The 18,862-nt window shown below is 44.5% G+C and overlaps 1 protein-coding gene and 1 long non-coding RNA gene across 7 annotated transcripts in view; both read right to left on the reverse strand.

The window, feature by feature from the left end:
• Positions 1-18,862, reverse strand: part of Dscam (DS cell adhesion molecule) — a 585,477-nt gene that overhangs the window by 423,536 nt on the left and 143,079 nt on the right. The window lies entirely within an intron of this gene.
• On the reverse strand, positions 1,912-18,241 carry LOC120095542 (uncharacterized). The gene is made up of 2 exons (XR_005491080.2): positions 16,651-18,241; positions 1,912-15,419 (listed from the first exon to the last, which is right to left on the reverse strand). It is a non-coding gene; the product is annotated as an uncharacterized LOC120095542 (long non-coding RNA).

Raw genomic sequence — 18,862 nt, forward strand, 5'->3', positions numbered from 1 at the left:
ACAACAACCTCAAGCAGGGGGAGACATCTGCTGCCTCCGTTTTCCCGATAAAACCTAACAGGAACAGGTCCACCTTCAGTGAACCTCAAAGATAAATTAACACCCTGGATGGACACATCAATCCAAGCTCCATCTGCCTTTATTCACTGATGTAGATGAACAGGATTAACTAAGGAAAGTTCCTTTTTATTGTATTTTCCATGTTGTGAAACCTGCAACTGTGTGCAGAGCACCCCAGTGAGACCCTGGGCTTTCCAATGCAGTCTCCCTAACTGCAGTCTGCCAACAGAACCCCTAACAGACCACTGGGCAGGAACCGGCAGAGCGTGGTCCCCTTGGGATGTCATCTAGCAAAGATGGCTTTTTGAATGCATAGATTTCAGATGGGGAGCTTAAACATCAACTGACATTGAAAGAGAATCATAAGCACTAAGGTCTGGGCAGCGAGAGAAGTGGGAGTGTCTGTGCCCAGTCTGTAAAGGCAGATAGGGTTAATGACTCCTTCCTTCCTGTGATGCCGGGGCTCCCTGATTTCAAGCATGGCAGGGCCGGGGCCCTAATTAAGAAATGGGTAGTGCTGTTCACCAGTTGTGTGTAAGCTTTAAGCTAATAACTCAGCAATTACGAGAAAAATGAGCAGTAATTACGCCATTCCACTCGCGGCTAGACAGATGGAGCGCTCCCTCGTTACTGGCAAACTGTCACCATATTCAGCTCCTTTTTGCTGTTTACTATTTTTGTATTTTGATTAAGAGTAATTATAGGCTAGAAAAATATGAGAAACATGAATGTTGGGCATTCTTTAAAAATAGAAGGCCCTTCTCCTGATTCTGTGTTGACGGGCTTGCCATGAGATCCATTAACACGGCATCTGGTAACAACATCCTGCATCAAGATGGTTGAGGCTGTGTGTGTGTGTGTGTGTGTGTGTGTGTGTGTGTGTGTGTGTGTGTGTGTGTAATGGTTTGTTAACTGCACGATTCCCACAGAGCCTCCCTGTGACCTGCCTTTGGGGGGTTTGCTTCTGCTTTTTGTTTTGTTTTTTCATGGTTCTGTATCTCTTGTGGTCTCCCTTACAGCTATTGAGCATAGAACTCTACCTACCTCTGGCAGCATGACCTAACAGTGGGAGAGCTCTCCTGCCTGTGGCACCCATGGCTCTGGGGCACAGATGTTCTACTCTCACCATGGTGGTGAAATACAGCAAATTGGTCCAAGCCTTTGAGTATAGCTGGTACCAGCTAAGATCATATTATGCTGACCCTTTAGTTCCTGACTTGTGACAACATGGAAAAAAGCTAAGAGGATTCACATTCAACACCTATAACTCTACCTGGTGATATCGGTGGTCATGCGGGCTGGAAGTGCTCATGCTTTTAAAAGAAATATCAGTGGCAAATGAGAACATATGCATTAAAGACGTGGGCTTACTATTAGTCAAGAAGTATGAATGTTTGCTAATCTGAAAAAATGTCTACTTTCAGTTAGGTCTGAAGTACGAATGAATGTGCTGATCCCATGGTTCTTTGTGAGTCTCTTTGTGTGTATGTGTATGTACATGTGTGTGTGCATGAGAGAGAGGGAAAAGGGGGAAGGGGATGGGAAGGGGAGGGGGAGAGGGGGAGAGAGATTACACACATTCTCTCTCTCTCTCCCTCTCTCTCTCTCTCTCTCTCTCTCTCTATATATATATATATATATATATATATATATATATATATATATATATATATATATATTGTAAATAGCTTAAGCCAGGGTAGCATGGCTCCAAATCTGATGCCTGTGAAGGTGCCCTCCTTGGGTGATCACACCATCCTCCGTACATCACAGCCCACATTAAGCACAACTTGCAGACAAAATTTACTTTTCCCTTCCTAAAAGGCAAACCTGCGAACATCTAAGAAGCTGTTTGTGATGCGTTTTCTTAATGGGAGAAACACAGGGGCTTGTTCTACACAGGCTGCATATTGATTCCTGGAAGGGCTGTGTTCATACTCCCACTTGCTAATGGCCCTGCCTGTGTGGTGATCTGCTGAGCCAGCGAGAGGCACAGAATTCATTAGGTCCTTTAACGAGCCCTGGACTGTGCTTCTCTGGGGATGGGTACACAAGGCAGGGTGCGTGCGTGGATGGAAAGCCTGCCTCACAGCAGCCACTGCACAGGAGCCAAGAGAAGCAGCTGGAACTGAGGGAGGGTTGGGGTGGGCAGGGAGAACTGTGGACAGGGGGGCTTCTTTTTAAAGAATATTCTCCACAGCTGCCATATAACTGGCTTTCACCCCAGGCTAGAGGAAAAGAAGCAGAGGAGTGACCAGGTGCAGCCTGGCAAGGGGACTTCAGATCTGATTCTCAATTCTCCTTGTCAAATGTACTGCCATAAACCTCCTCCCCGTGCCTGCACTGCTCACACAGTTTGGACGGGGGGTGGGGTGGGGAGGGGGTGGTTTCCTTTCCGGTCTTCATTTCTATACAGCTGCCCCATAAAAGTTTAACTGAAAAGCAAACAGTAGAAAGCGATTAGGCAAGTCAGCTCAGCTAATGGTTTCCCATGATTGATGAGTGGAAGTGGAAGGTGGGAGAGGGGCTGCCCTGTGAAGCCAATTGCTAAGGGAACCCAGTGAAGCACCTGGTGCAGAAGGGAGATTGTCTCACATGCTTTTATCCATACCAGGAACTATATGTCCTTGTAGTCTGAACTTTGGTCTACACCATCTGAGAAGGGCTGGTATGGTGTCCAGGGAGTCCCCCTTTCCCAGCCCAACCTCCTCCTTGATAATAGAACACACCACATACATATAACACACAGCACCACATTATAGAAACCACAACTGCCACATGCCCATTTCATATACATTATGTAAACATTATATTCTTTAACACACACACACACACACGAACATAAAAAATCACAGCACATACTACAGAACACACACATACACATACATACCCCACAGACCCCAGGAAACACAAGTACAGAACACACACACACACACACACACACACACACACACACACACACACACACACCACAGACTCCAGAAAATAGGAGTACGGTACAGACACAGACACAGACAGATACATACAGACACAGACACAGACACAGACACAGACACAGACACAGACACAGACACAGACAGACAGACACACACACACAGCACAGACTCCAGAAAATATGAGTACGGTACAGACACAGACACAGACAGATACACACAGACACAGACACACAGAGACAGACAGACAAACAGACACACACACACACACACACACACACACACACACACACAAGCCCCACCCCCACACACACATACACCACTAGAGAAACTCCTCAGAATTCCATGGTTTTAACCAAAGCAGCTTTGTCTAGTCAGTTTTCTCTCATCTCAGTCACAGGGCACAGCTTACAAAGACACTCTCTTTTGAGGTTGTGTTGGGAGTGGGGTCTGTTTACCTATGTACTTGTGCAGGTAGACGCCAGATGACAACATTGGATATCCTTTTCCAGGACTTTGACTTTTGAGACTGGGTCTCTCACCAAGACTTGGAGCTCCCCCATTAGGCTAGGCTTGCTGTCCATTGGGCCCCAGAAAATTGCCTGTCTCTACCACCCAGCTCTGGGATTAAGAACACACACACACAGCAGGTTCTGGTGTTCAAACTCAGGTCCTTATGCTGGTAGGGCACACACACTTGGCTAACTGCGCCATCTCCTTGGCCTCAGCTGATCTTCTTTTAAATAAGCAACATGGGAGTTCATATGACTCCAAGTCCTTAGAAGAGAAGTTCTAGAATCTTCTAACCTGAAGGTATCAGACTTTCAATACAACAGATTTCATCTGGATTTCAGCTCAGCTCAGCAGATTTATTGACTCTGAAATCAGGAGCGTCATAGTCCCATCCAAGTTCTGGAGCAAAGGCTGACCGGAAAACAGCAAGCATGCCCCACATGCTGACTCCTGTGTGGAGAGATCACCTCTTTGTCGTCTGCCATCTGACATAGGCCCTCACCAGGACTGAGCAATGTGGGCTTTATATCCTTGAAACATCAAAACACGTACTAAATTAATACCCTTTTCTTCATACACATTGAGGGAGAAGGAAAGACTGATAGAATAATGTCCTGAAAAGCGGCATAATCCTTAGGGTGCTATTTCTTACCTGCAAAGAGAAAGGCTTGGTTTTGGCCATGGAGGAAAGGGTTGAGGGCACAAAGGATTATGGGATAAAATGGAAAACAGAATCAATATTAAAAAAAGAAGAGAAGCTGTACTGGATTTCAGTACAGCCTAATCTAATGGAATTGTGAGTTCCGAGGCCAGAGAATACTATTCTACCCACCCTGCAATTCCCCTTCTAGCCCCAGACGAACAGGGTCACGTTCAGATGCCGTCTGAGCTCTTAGCCACAGAGCCTTCTCTCCAGCCTTGAATCTTTGTTCTGGGCTTTGCAGTATTTTGGAAATCTTCTGGCTATTACAAGTAGCTTATTACAAGTTACAAACTTTTCAGAAAGATTTCAGCTTTGGGTTAAGGACACAGAGCAAAACGTGATGTGTGACAGACAAGCTCACGCAAGTCTTCATTACTATTAAATAACTTTGAAGGCCTCTCTGCAATCTATACGTGAGTCATAGGTCAAAATCCAGTTCATCATGCATGGCGGGAGAATTGCTAATGAGAGACGGAGACCTAACCACTGTAGCACATCTAAAAGACAGATTTTCTAGAGTCTGTAAACTGGCTGACAACCTAAATCTTGCCCATTCAGATTCTCTCTGAAACTACATATCTTCAAAAGTCACCATAAATACCATAGGAGCCGGCAGCCAACTTACATTGCACAATGTAGAATCTCCTGGACTTTGCAACTTTAATTTTTAAAAATGTGGCGAGCTTATGGGACACCACAATTCCACATGAAAAAGAAGACATTGCCAGCTGCTTCTAAGTATCCAGATGCTCTTGAATGATCTGCCCATGTGTCTTCCACATTCAAAGTGCCACACATGCAGAGTGGTTAGGAATATGTTACATACAGAACGGAGAGATACTAGTGTTTGTTCAGAGGCAGAAAATGGGTTAACTCCATGCATGCAATAGAGTATGTCCCTGAGAACAATGAAAGGGACAGAAACAGGGCTATATATTCATATTTTGACATCAAAAATGATTTTCAAGTCAAGTCAAAGGTTCAATAAATTTTGTTCTACCCATTCTTCCAAGGGTAGTGTGAAAATGACAGAGAAACTTGTGCAAATGCCTGCATCAGCATTTAAGTAATCTCTGATTCAATATTCACACACGAAACCCAACTGTTCAGCCAATGACTAACCTTGGGGCTCTATATGCCCTTTAGAAATGGCCAGTGGGACCTTTCCTTTGTTGCAAAGGCCTGGGAACACCCATGTCTTGGCCAAGTTATGATCTGGTCTCGTCTTCTTCTAGAGAAAGTCAGAGAAGGGATGGCTGGAGAGTGGGTTAGGCAGGCTTCCTGTAGGAACCATCCAAGTTCTAGGCCATGGACATTTCAGGTTGACCTGTCCAGTTCAGATGCAGCTTGGAGCTGGCCTGTGATGGCATTGAGCCTGAGATTTGGGGTAGGATGCTGCTACGGCTTATGGCTTGAGCCATTGGTTTCTGGTACACAAACAGCCTCCAAACAGCCTTGTTGACAGCATTTAGGCTATGCGTGGAGCACAGTTGTGAAGACAGAGTCTGATTAAACCTTTACCAATGGTAGAAATTTAGTATGTGGTTCTAGTTAGCATGTTCTCTTCCAGTATCCTGCAAGCTTCAAGTCCCCTTTGTGTGGTGGAGGTATATATGTATATGTGGAAAGGGTAACAGCACCTGTGTGCACGCCTGCAAAGGCCAGAGGGTTAATTTTGTCTTCTATTACTTTCCACCTTATTTTTTGGAGACAGGGTCTCTCATTGAGCCTGAGCTCACAACTTTTCAACTTGGCTTGTATCCAGCAAGCCTGAGAAATAGGTCTGTCTCCACTCCTTTCCTCTTGCCCCAGTGCTACGGCTGTGTGTGTGCTCCCCCATAGTTGGCCTTTCACATGGGTCCTCGGGATCCAACCTTTGGCCCTCATGCTTGAACAGCAAGTACTTTGACCTGCTGAATCATCTCCCTACTCTCAAAAATGCCCTTTTGAGTTGATTTAAGAATTGTTGACTGATTTATCTGAGAAGAGTACATATTCTAAATATTTGTTTCTATCCCATCCAAATTATCCCAGTAATGATTTTTATCCCTGCCCCCATTACTTGCCAATGCAATTCTCCTGCCTCCACAAACGGTAGCACCGTGGCATCTGGTCATTTAACATACAAAGCTCTAGTGTACTGAAAACTCACGTCACAGCAGTTTACTGAGGTGCAATCCATACCTCTATTGTATAGCACACACTGTCAGCTCATGATCCAAGAAAGATGTTGGTTCTGTTTTGTTAGAAACATGATCCATTTTGGGGAAGATGTATTGTGTTGGCTTAAGTCAAATGCAACAAAACCAAACTCCCTCTGCTGGTGACTAATCTCAGGTGAACATGCATTGCAGTCATTTTTCCCCATTTGAAATACTGTTTCAGGAATTATTTATCTGAAAAAGTCCTAAAGGCTTTACAACCCCCAACCCCAGAAGATGCAAAATAGTTTCCCTGCTTAGTAAGGGACAAAGGAAGAAGCCTCATTCTGCTGTTGGCCACTGTCTGTAGGTCTAACCATTGTTTCCTACATAAGACACTATTAGTTATCATTCTTTCCTTAGTGGAAAACATTAAGAGATTTAATCATATGTCTTTAGTCACATGTCAAGCTATATGTGCATGTGTGTGCACACACATGTTCGTTCACGTGTTTATGTGTGTACTAGGCTGTGTGCATGTGTGCACATGTGTTCACACATTTGTACATATGTTTATCCATGCACGTGTGCATGTATGTTCATATATGCGCACATGTGTGTCCATGTGTGTATTTGTATGTGCATGTGTGTTCATGTATGTGTTGTGCGTGTGTATGTGTGTGTGTGTGTGTGTGTGTGTGTGTGTGTGTGTGTGTTAGAAAGCAATGTTGGGTGTCATTCTCACTTGCTGTCCTTGATTTTCCAGACAGAGTCTCTTTCTGGTGTGGAACTTGGCAAGTTGGATAGATGGGTTTCCAAGTGAGCCTGAGACCAGCCTGTTTCAGCTTCCCTAGCTGTTCTGCTTATGTTCTCTCTCTCTCTCTCTCTCTCTCTCTCTCTCTCTCTCTCTCTCTCTCTCTCTCTCTGTGGGTTCTGGGGATTGAACTTATATCCTTGGACTTCTAAGGAAAGCACTTCAGCACCTGGTTTATCTCTTTGTGGGTCAGAATGTGAGCTTCAAATGCCTAAACTTTATATCCTTCTAGGGAAGCTGCTGATTGGATGAGCAATAGGCTTCAGACAGACAGCATGCTCTATCAAAGGCAGCTTTGCCCGCCCACACAGGACAAGAAACCTGTAAGCTGATGACAGGGCTCCATATGCGACCCTGGGAATGGGTTATTCCCACAGCAACCTCATCTGATAAAAATAGACATAACGCAATCACAGATGGGTTTATGATTACCTGAGAGTCGGGGAGTCTATGCTCATGTGAAGGAAAGGGTTAACTCACCAGGCAGGATGTCTGCCCCTTGCACATGCTAAAGAATACAGCCATGCTCAAGGGACTTCCATCCCTTGTAATACCCATGTGTGTACTTAGAACAAGGGGCTATGCTGAGGAGGTTTTTTAATTAGTCATTTGTTTTTCTGGGCTCCTGGGCCATGTGGGTCTTGATCCTTTTGGGGGTCATAGATTAGATATTCTGCATATCAGATATTTACACTACAAGTCATAACAGTAGGAAGATTATAGCATAAAGTAGCAACGAAGTAATTTATGGCTGGGGATCACCACAACTTGAGGAACTGTATTAAAGAGTCACGGCAGTAGGAAGGTTGAAAATCAGTAGGTCAGGCTTGGAGATGCTGCAATAGGGCAGTTGAGGTCAGTCAAATGAGCACTACACATCTATATTACTGACTCCTGATAAAAAACTCTGGACACCAGGCTTGACATAGAGGTTCCTGTGTGCAGTTGTGCTGTGCCGTGAGGTATATTTCCCTCTGTGGCTGGACCATGCAGAAGATGGTGATCCTATAAAATGACATCACCAGGTAATCTCATAGCTATGGCTTAAGTAAGTCTTCTCTATGAGATTTACACAATGACAACATTGCCCAGGGGTGCCCCTGTCTTCATCAGCATTGTGTCAGGATTAGGAGGGGAGGAGGGGAGGGGAGGGAGAAGGGAGCAGGGGGAGGTTGGAAGAGGAGGATGTTTTCCAACTTCAAAGCAGAGGCAAGCAGAAGCCTTTGTGGTTTAAATGTGAAGTATGTGAATACTCGGACCCAGCTGATGATATGGTTTTGGAGACTGTTGACCCTTTATGGTGGTGGAGCCTTACTGTAGGAACTGGGTCACTGGGACCAGGCCTTGAGGCATTATGACCTGGTTTTTCTTCCTGCCTACTCTTTGCCAGGCCAACCTCCTGCTCTGCTGCCTGCTTTCTCTGCTATGATGTAGGCAGACATGCTGTTTCTTACACTGTGAAGGCAAATAACCTTCCTCTGTCTGTTTCTTCTGGTCAGGTGTTTGGTCACAAGGAAAGAGAAGTCTCCTAGACTCTCACAAAGTCTTCTCTCTTCTGCAAAGTTTAATCCGAGGCCCTTTATTGTAATAGGCTTCAGCCATTACAGGAAAGGATTCTCTGGGTTCTGTGAGTCCCCCATCAGACTGTCAAGCTTTGGGTGACCTCGTGAATCCTAACAAACTCTGACCTTCTTACATGAGTTCCCACTATAGTGTGGATCGTAAGTGTTTTCCAGAAGCCTAAGTATGAACATTTGGACCCTAAAGTGAAGCTGCTGAGAGGCCGTGTGTGTGTGTGTGTGTGTGTGTGTGTGTGTGTGTGTGTGTGTGGTGGAGATTCCTGTAGGAACATGTTCTCAATCTAGACAGAGGGACCCTGCCCCACTCTGCTTCCCTTCACCTTCTCAGTCTCCAGAAGAGTTCTAATCTGCCCTCCTACCATGTGCTTCTTGGCCACAGACTAAGAAGCAACAGACCAGTAGGCTGAGGCCTCTAAGACCTCGAGACCAAATGGGCCTTCTCTCTAAGCTGCATGCCTCAGAAAGCTGACCAATATAGTTCCCATTGGTGGTACAGGCTAGGAGCATAGAGAGGCTGGTCACTTCACTGGGCTCAGGCCTGTGTCAGCTGAGACTTCTGCATACAACTGAAACTCCCAGACAAGGTGTGGGAGGCTGAGACCAGCAATCCATCCCCGAATTGATTGGGATCACCACAAACTAAATGAAGTTAACATTCTGCCACCTGGTGTACTGAGGTGTATATTACAAACTAACTGAGTTACACAAAGATACACTATAGTTTCCATACTGTTTGTAAAAACGTACAGTGTCATCGGTGCTTTAAGCATCACAACCATAGATATGCAACCATAATAGTCCCAGGATTGAAATGTCCTTTTATTTTTCTTTACAGAACATACTGACTCCCAAGAGAATACCCAGCAAAACTACAAGATGGAGTCGTGTTAGATACAGGGTAGAGAGATGAAGTCATCCTACGGCTGTGCTCAGGGAAGCACGGTTTCTGCAGTCAATGCAAACATCCATAGTTTCCGGGAGCCTCTCTCACCTCAGCTCACCTGACAGGTTATGCAAGGCAAGCGATTCTTCCCCATGGTATTAATTTTCCGTCGCTGCTGTAACAAGATATTGTAAACTTGGAGGCTTAAAATGAGTGGGGCTGATATGTTTAGAAAAATGTTTGCCCTCCAACTAGGAAGACCTGAACTCCGTCCTCAAAATCCACATTTTTAAACGGGGGGGGGGGGGTCCCTGCTGCTGCATGTTTATTGAAATCCCAGCACCAGGGAGAAGGTAGCCAGATCCGTGGTACTCACTGACCAGCCAGCCTGGCCTACTTTGGAAAGATAGCTTGCTCCCTGTCTCTGCCTTGTAGGGATACAATTACAGGTTAACTGCCACACCCACTTAGCATTTCTGTGGGTTCTGGAAAGCTGAATTCTGGTCCTCTTGTTTATATCAGTGGACATTTTAACTGCTGAGCCTTTTCCCCACGCCCCTTTCTCTGTTTAAAGAACCACACAGAACATGACTCTGCCTTCCCACAGCATAATTCCACAGTACTTTCATGAAAGTTCCTTCCTATAGACAATGCATTTCAGTAATCTCATCTCTCTGCAGAGCTGTCTTTGGTGGTGGCAGTTCCAAGGGCTGAGTCAATTACATGTGACACATGGGTAAAATGGTTATGTTAAGTCTTTTCAGCCAGTGGGGTGGAGGGTAAGACATAGGCATCAACCAGGAGGCTGGGAAACCGCTCTGACGGTAAAGTGCCTGTCATACAAGCATGAGGACCCATGCATTTTTTAAAATGGAAAAGAAAAAAAGAAAAGGAAGAAAAGGCAGGTCTGTAACCTAGCATCACTGTTGCAGTTGTGGAGACAGCAGAATTCCTGGAGCTTATTGGCTACCGTATAAAAATTTATGGGCTCCCCATTCAGCTAGAGATCCTGTCTCAAGGGGGAAGGGGGAGGCAGAGATTGAAAATAATACTCAACATTAAGGAAAGGCATCTAACACACACACACACACACACACACACACACAGAGAGAGAGAGAGAGAGAGAGAGAGAGAGAGAGAGAGAGAGAGAACAACAGAATAGATACTATCTTCTCATTTTAAGTAAGGATGGGGAGACAGAATGTGTCAGTGTTTCTGATTTTATCCTATTTTACCTCAGGTAGATCAAAGGTGGGATTGTAGTCATTTGTTCAGTGAGCAGTGTCAACTACAAGAACCCATTTATTCAAAGGGGACTTTAAATACATGTCTATCTATCCAAAACTATTCAACAGATTAAAACCAATGCTTGACAGAGATTTTAAGTTTATACAATTTTAAAATAATTTCAAATCTTTAGAACACAATCTTTTGCCTATTTGAGGGGCTGAGTCACCATGTACAGCCTGGCATTGGTAGCAGGCTGTCTACACTACTGGTGGTTTGACATACCTTTCAGCCATTGGTCAAATGAGCTTAGCCTGACTGAGAGAGGGATCTTGAAGCCTGCAAGTCAGGAGCAGTAGTTGTTGTTGGGACAGGCTATTCTGCATAATCTTCCGTCTCTACAAGCTCCATTTGAGCTGGCCTAAGGACTGCTGTCTTCACTTAAGATGTAATTCTCTGTTGGACTACCTACCCAGGTCATCTTCATAATCAATAAAAGCAAGTAACTCAGGGCATAACCCCATCTCTGGGGTTTTACACCAAAGTAGTACATATAACATTTTCTTGAATAACATTGATGCAACAATGAGATGGTTGCTACAGTGTGGCAGTTAGCTGTGTGTGTGTGTGTGTGTGTGTGTGTGTGTGTAATTTTGAATGAGTGCCTATTTATAAATGAAATAAAATATAATAGAAATAAGTGACCAGCAATAACCAGTTCATAAGGTGCTCTTTTGTAGAGACAAACGGGGCCCGTGAAGCTTTCCTTGAGAATTTTTGAAGCAATGCTGGGCTGTTAACACAACTGTGAGATAGATGCAGAGGTTATAAAGGGAACAAGAGAAAGAAACTGATCATTCTAATTTCTTTTCCTTGATGAACCTAAGTACAGATGGAAGAAACCTAATAAAGAGGGCTGGGTGTGTACCATTTCCTGGGGTGCAGAGCTTGCTTGCTATTCTGAGCCTCAGATCTACAACACTAACTCTCTTCCCCCCAAACCAAGCCCTTTAGTCTAATACATTCCATAGCTAAGTCTGAACCAAAATACGATTTTGGTTTCAGAAGAGTTTATATCATGCTTTACTTGCACCACACTCCTATGGTCAGGGTCACAGTGAGGCGAAAAAGAATTCTTATATAAACCCTTGCCTTCAGATCATGGAGCATCATGGGAATTTCCTGAGAATTTTCATATTCATGAAACTTAATTATAGCAAAATTGCCAATCTGTAAAATATGTCTGCATTTGAACACTACTTTCAAGTCTGAAACAGAGCAAGGAGACAACAGCCCCCTGGAGATTTCCACAGTTTGCATAGAGAAGCACAAGGGGGAGCAAGGTGGGGTAAAGTGGGAGGAGAGCGCACCAGAGTGCCTTTATTTACCCAGAAAATTGAAAGTCCTAATCAGAGGAAGGGTCTTATTATGACCCTGTAATCAACCATGATATTCGACTTCTGAATAAATTGTTAGCTAATATCACCAGTTTAAGACATTAGCCCTAAAGAAGTCACAGATTTTAGCTCCCTGGCTGAGGAGAAGGCTGCCAAGACTATACTGTCTGCTCTGATAACGGGAAGCTGAATAGGAAGTATTTAAGCCCCTTCAGTAATCACTGGAGGTGGGAAGTGTGCCTTAGAGAGGAGGAAATACCATCTGAAATACCCTAGAATCTGGGCTTCACCAGCATGTGGACAGAATATCCATTGGGCCTGCCAATGCACAGAAACAAAACTATACATATGTTTCTAATCCTTGGTAAAATTGGGATAATTAGGTTGTAGTGCAGCTGTGATTTCTACCAGAGAACTAGTTATAACCAGAGCCTAGCACACTCTTCTCCCCTACTTTCAGAGAGAACTTGGTAAGCTCTGGTCCAAGACTGATGTGCTATTCGTGAACTTGAGACTGTAGACAACCCCCCTTTAGCTTGTCTTTCTATGAATGCCAAGAGCTCATATTTTGCGATAATTGAGGATTTAACAAGAGAACAGCCACGTTGAGTACAAAGCCTTCACCTCACACTTGAAGTAAGAAGGATGAACTATAGTGGATGATATTTTCAGACAGGCAATCCTCCCACAATTTACAGTTAATAGAAAATCAGGATGCATTGAAAACCTAAACAACAACAAATAGATAAGACCAAATCCATTGCTCTGAAGAGACCAGATAACCTCATATGATGTGATAAGAGACCAGTGGCAACAGAAGCAGCTCCCTCTCTGAACAACCGACTGGGTACTGAGTTCATTGCCTCCATCTTTTATTTGTGACTTTGCAGAAGGTGGGAAAGGGGGGGGGGAGAGAGAGAGAGACAGAGAGACAGAGAGACAGAGAGAGACAGAGAGAAAGAGACAGACAGAGAGAGAGAGAGAGAGAGAGAGAGAGAAAGAGAGAGAAGAGAGAAGAGAGAGTGCACACTTGGTTCATCGCTGAACAGCAACGGAGGATGTCAACAGTAGGCCACAGCGTCTGGATTCACACTGCCTCAGCAGAAAAGGCAGCACAGCACACAGCTTCAGTCTTTTATCTGCAACCCCAGAACCCAAAGGCACATCAACAATAACAAAGTGTTCTCTTGCTTCCCCTTCACAGAGAGTGGGCCCATAGGAACAAGGAACTCTATGGGGTCCCAGTGGGTTTCAACCCGAACCAAGAGTCCAAATTCTATTTCCGAAATGCTGAATCCTTGACACTTAGTGTCCCTGGAGGAGCATGAAAACATGCACACAACAGTGTGAAGACAGAAACACAACTGGCTAAAGTCCAAGAAACCAGAGACTCACGGCTCCCAAGGTTGGCATAGGGCTGAGAGTGAGAATTGCCTGCCGACCAAGAGTAGTCAGAAGGGCTAGAAAATGAATGCTTGTGACCCCCCCCCCCAAACAACCAACAAAACCAGAAATGCAGCGAAACTCCCCAAACTGACTTCAGGTCACTAACTGGAAATGGTGGTCACTGGGAGCCAGTCACAATAACCGGATTAAGTCAGTCCCAGAGAGGTGCCACGTCTCTCGTCTGTCACAGATGTCATATAGATTTGCAGATGCACATGTATACAGACTCCATGAAAGTAGAAGGGAAGAGCAAAGGGGAGGGGTGGGGGAGAAGTGGGGTGCAGCAGGATGCCGGGATCAGCTCGAAGTATAGTATATGCTTGCACGGAAATGGCCTTAGTAACCAGCATGATCAAAGAAAGAAAATCAAAGCTGAACCCAAGAAATCAAAGAAAGAACCCAAGGCAGCGCCAACTTGTTGTTGTGCTGCCTCCCTGCAGACCCTCTTAGCGTGGGTTTCTTTGGGCCCGCTTCCCATCAAGGTCCCAGCCCTTGGCCCTGAGATTCTGAAAGAGTAGGACATTTTGCTTTGTGATATATATATGTATATATATATGTATGTATATATATATATATATACATATATATATGTTGAGCAGCTTTGATTTGACAGGATTTATAAGCTTCCTAAGGTTACTCTTAAGGATGGGAAATATCACCCATATATATTTAAAGAAACATGCCAATAGATCACTCCCCATAGTTTCCAGATCCATACATGTATCCTAAAACATACAGAGAAATGTCAGTGGGATTTTACTTCTGTCAATATTATGTGTGAAACGCAAGTTAATTGAATGTGACAAAATACAATATAAATATTGGACTTTATACTGGACTTAATGGGTACCTTGATTCTTTCATCTGTCTCTTTCTATTAATTAATTCGTATGTGTGTGTGTGTGTGTGTGTGAGAGAGAGAGAGACAGAGACAGAGACAGAGAGACAGAGAGAGACAGAGAGACAGAGAGACAGACAGAGACGGAGACACAGAGACAGAGATACAGAGAGACAGACAGAGACAGAGACACAGAGAAAGAGAGACAGACAGACAGACAGACAGAGCACATTTCACAAAATGTCGATGTGGAGGTCAGAGGCACACCAGATATCAGTCCTGAATTGTCCCTGCCAGAGGCAGCTAAGCAGATTTCTGTTGATTTTCCCCTTTGCACAACAGGCTAGCTTAGCAGCAAGCTTTCAGGGATTTTCCTGCCTCAGCTTTCCATGCCCCCACAGGAGCATTGGGGTGATTGTCCTTTATGTCACACGTCCAGCTTTAGGAGAGAATTCTGGAGAGTCAAACTTACCCTGGTGCTTCAGCGAGTACCTTGCCCGCGGAGCCATTCCCAGTCTCCCTTTTCTTTTCTGTTAAAGATGTATTAATTCAGCCATGAGAATGACAGTCACGGAAAGCCTGTTAGTGTTGGTCCAGACCAGGAGGAGAGTAGAGGCAGTACCTCCACCAGAAAGATTTTCTAATTAAAACTGAAAGCTCACATTCACTTGAAGTATCTTCTTCAGGCTGGGAAGGAAATTGACTTTTCTATGTTTTATTTTGTTTTGACGGGAGAAAGGGTTTCACCCTGGAGTCTACATTAACCTGGAACTCGCTGTGGAGTCCAGGTTCTTGCTTGGTATGGGTATCACATGCAGCCCGCTGGTACACAAACCAGGACTCAAGCTGCCATGGCTCTCATTGGCTCCTTGAAAGGTTTAATCCTGGGATCATTAAAAGAAATGTTTTGTTATTACAATTTAGCTTAGCATCTCTCTCTCTCTCTCTCTCTCTCTCTCTCTCTCTCTCTCTCTCTCTCTCGTGTGTGTGTGTGTGTGTGTGTGTGTGTGTGTGTGGTCTGTCTGTTATCAAGATTGTTGTTGCCAGCCGTTTTGGAGAGATGGCCCAGCAGATCTTAACTGCGGCTGCTCTTCTAGAGGACCTAAGTTCAGTTTCTAGCACCCACCTGATAGCTCACAATCACTGGTAATTCCACTTCCAGAGGATGCCATGCTCTCTTCTGAACTCTGAGGGTATCATACACACACGTGGTACACAGGCATGCATGCAGCCAAAACTCATACACATAAAATAAATAAACCTTTACAAATATGTTATTACCACTAAGAATCCCCAGCCCCATCCAGTCTCTCCTGCCATGTGTGCATTTGAAGGATAGATATCAGGTAGAATCCTTCTGAATAGACAGGGTTAGTTCACAGACAGAGGTGTGGTGTGGTCTTATCTTAGGGTCTGTATGGAACTTATCCCCGAGGCATGGATCTGCTGCTGAAGCCTCAGCTATCCAAAGGGAACCAAAGGGAACTGAGGCCATCGGCAAGCCAGCGGGGTGTTCCTGTAAGCTCCCGTCCTAGGAGGGTCTCTGGAATCCCTTGATGTGGCTAGACTGGAGGTACTCATGCCAAAAACATTCAGTACATGAGCCAATAATTCTGTCAGGTCTTCCTATCATGTGTAAACAAGAGTCTTGCTTAATACAAGTTACTGCCCAAATCATGATGGGGGGGACACACTAAAGTACTTTTGTGTTTGTAGGTTTATGAGTATCTCATCTGATCCAAATATAATCAGGCTGCACAGACTCTGCTACTCTGCTTAAATGACACGTGCACATTCTAAGCCAAGCTTCTGTTCCTGTGTGGCAGGTTCTACCTGGAGTGTCTCTGTCCCCTTATCTGTCCACCCATGATTAAAGCAGTAGACTGTTGTAATGGGCCATGAAATGCCTTTCCATAGCAACCACATCTCTGCAAAGGGAGAGGGGAGTAGCGCAGGGAACGGGAACTTAATGTGGGCGGTGCCCTCACCAGCTCTCTGTTGGTATGACTCACTGCCACAGACAGAGTAATTTACAGAGCAGGAGTTCATTCACCCACAACCCAAGGGCTGAGAAGTCTGCGACGGGGTGACAGCACTTAGAAAAAAATTACTCACAATGGGGGTTTCTGCTGGGCTCTGAGTACCACATGACTGGAAAGCAGGCTTATACCTATGTATCTTCTTTTGTAACTTCACCTAATCTTCATGTGTGTCTGTGTTCCTTTATGTGTAAGTGCATGTTTATGTGCAGGGTATATACACAGAGGTTGCCAGGCAGGCTAGGCTCTGGTCAGTAAGATGTGGAATCTTCCTGTTTTCATCTCCCTGGCAACAGGAAAACACATACGTGCCGTCACACTCAGCTTTTTTACAGGTGTTCTGGGGATCGAACCTGGGTCCTTGTGCTTACAACGCACACATGGAGCTATCTCCTGGGCCACCCCTCCATTTTTCACGTCTCATCTCCAGGATCTGCTTGAATTATTTATTCTGGAATAGAAAACACTTAGCAACCCAGAGCTCAGTGCTCAACAATCCTGTGATAAACAGACATGGGAACAGTATGTGTCTAGGAGTATGTGATTAGTCTAATCTCCTACACCAGATGCCCGAAGAGTAATTAGCACATGCAGACCCTGCCATGCATTTAATAAGAAAATGTTCTCGGAGTTCACACCATGCTACGGCCACTGCTGTCAGCATCCACACACTAACCCAGTTCTGGAGCTGAAGCTCCTGCCCGCAGTAAATTTCACTCGGGCACCACACGGACCTCGAGAACTACCACCAGTCTTCCTCAGATGTCATTACAATCTCAATTTCCACATCTACAACATTTTATAAAGAATTTCCTCATGACTTTCTGTTTTCAGTATGTGGCTATAATAATAATAATAAAAAATAATCCCAATTGACTCAACAATAACATTCTTCTGGGTTTTTGTTATTGTTGTTTTGAGGTAAATTCTACTCTCACACTGAAAGCAATCCTTCTGCCTCTGAATCCTACGTACTGAAGTAAAGGGCATGAGGCATCATGTCTAGCTCAATCACATTCTTTTAACTTGCATGAGGGTAAGAGTTTACGGTTTTAAGGTTGTTTATAAACTTATGTCACCACGTCATACTATTCCTTAACTAAGTCTTTATGTCAAAATCAGCTTTCCTGTATACTTAATTAACCTGAGAATGTGTAATTAAAAATCGTTACCCTTCAATGATGGTTAGGTTTTTGTGGTTTTGTTTTTATTTTTGAGTCAATTTGATGCAAGCTAGGGTCATCTGGAAAGAGGGAAACTCAATGGAGAAAATGCCTCCATCAGATTTCCCTGAAGGCAAGCCTGTGATGCATTTCCCTGATTAATGATTGATGTAGGAGGACCTAGCCCTCTGTAGGTGGCGCTACTCCTGAGCAAGTAGCCATGGGTGCTGTAGGAAAGGTAGCCAAGCAAGCCACAGGGAGCAAGCCAGTAAGCAGCACTGCTTCATGACCTCTAACTCAGTTCCTAAGTCCCTGTCCTGACTTCCCCAGTGATAGACTGTGATCAGGACATGGAAACCAAACAAACCCTTGCCTTTCATGTTTCTCTTGGTTGTGTTTACCACAGCAATAAGAGGCACACTAGAATTCTCCCTCTCCCTCTCCCTCTCCCTCTCCCTCTCCCTCTCCCTCTCCCTCTCCCTCTCCCTCTCCCTCTCCCTCTCTCTCTCCCCCCAACACCCGTGTGTGTGTGTGTGTGTGTGTGTGTGTGTGTGTGTGTAAATATGGGCATTCACATGCTATGGCATATATGTGGAGATTGGAGAACAGCTTACATTTGGGTCCCAAGGTTAGAACTCTGTTGTCAGACTTGGTGACAGTTGCCTTTAAATAGAGCCATCACTATGGTCAAATATGATTATTTTTAATTTAATTGTGGCTCATCTTGGAAAAGCAACCCTTTATATACTAGAATTTCAGCATTCCTAACTAGCATAGAAGCAAACCTTCATTTAATTCATCTTCACTCTTTAAAACTTGACATCCATAAGCTGCCCCCTATCAGACTGGTGGCCAACTGTTTATGTTAACCACAGACTCTGGAAGTTCAAACACAGTGAAAATTTGTCACTTGGGGTTCCTTCAGCTTGTCATTTAGAAGATTTCAGAAACATTAAATAATAGTGAGGCTAGAATAAAGCAGTATTTATCCACTATCCACCAACTACCAGTGCTGCCCCCATTGCTGCTCGATTGACTCAGCTACAAAGCTCTGCATCTGGGAGAGACAGCTTCATTTGTAAAGTTCTAGCTTTGGAAGCATAAAAACACTGGGTCTGGTGGCAC

This window comes from Rattus norvegicus, chromosome 11 (genome assembly GCF_036323735.1).
Source record: "Rattus norvegicus strain BN/NHsdMcwi chromosome 11, GRCr8, whole genome shotgun sequence".
Lineage (NCBI taxonomy): Eukaryota > Metazoa > Chordata > Mammalia > Rodentia > Muridae > Rattus > Rattus norvegicus.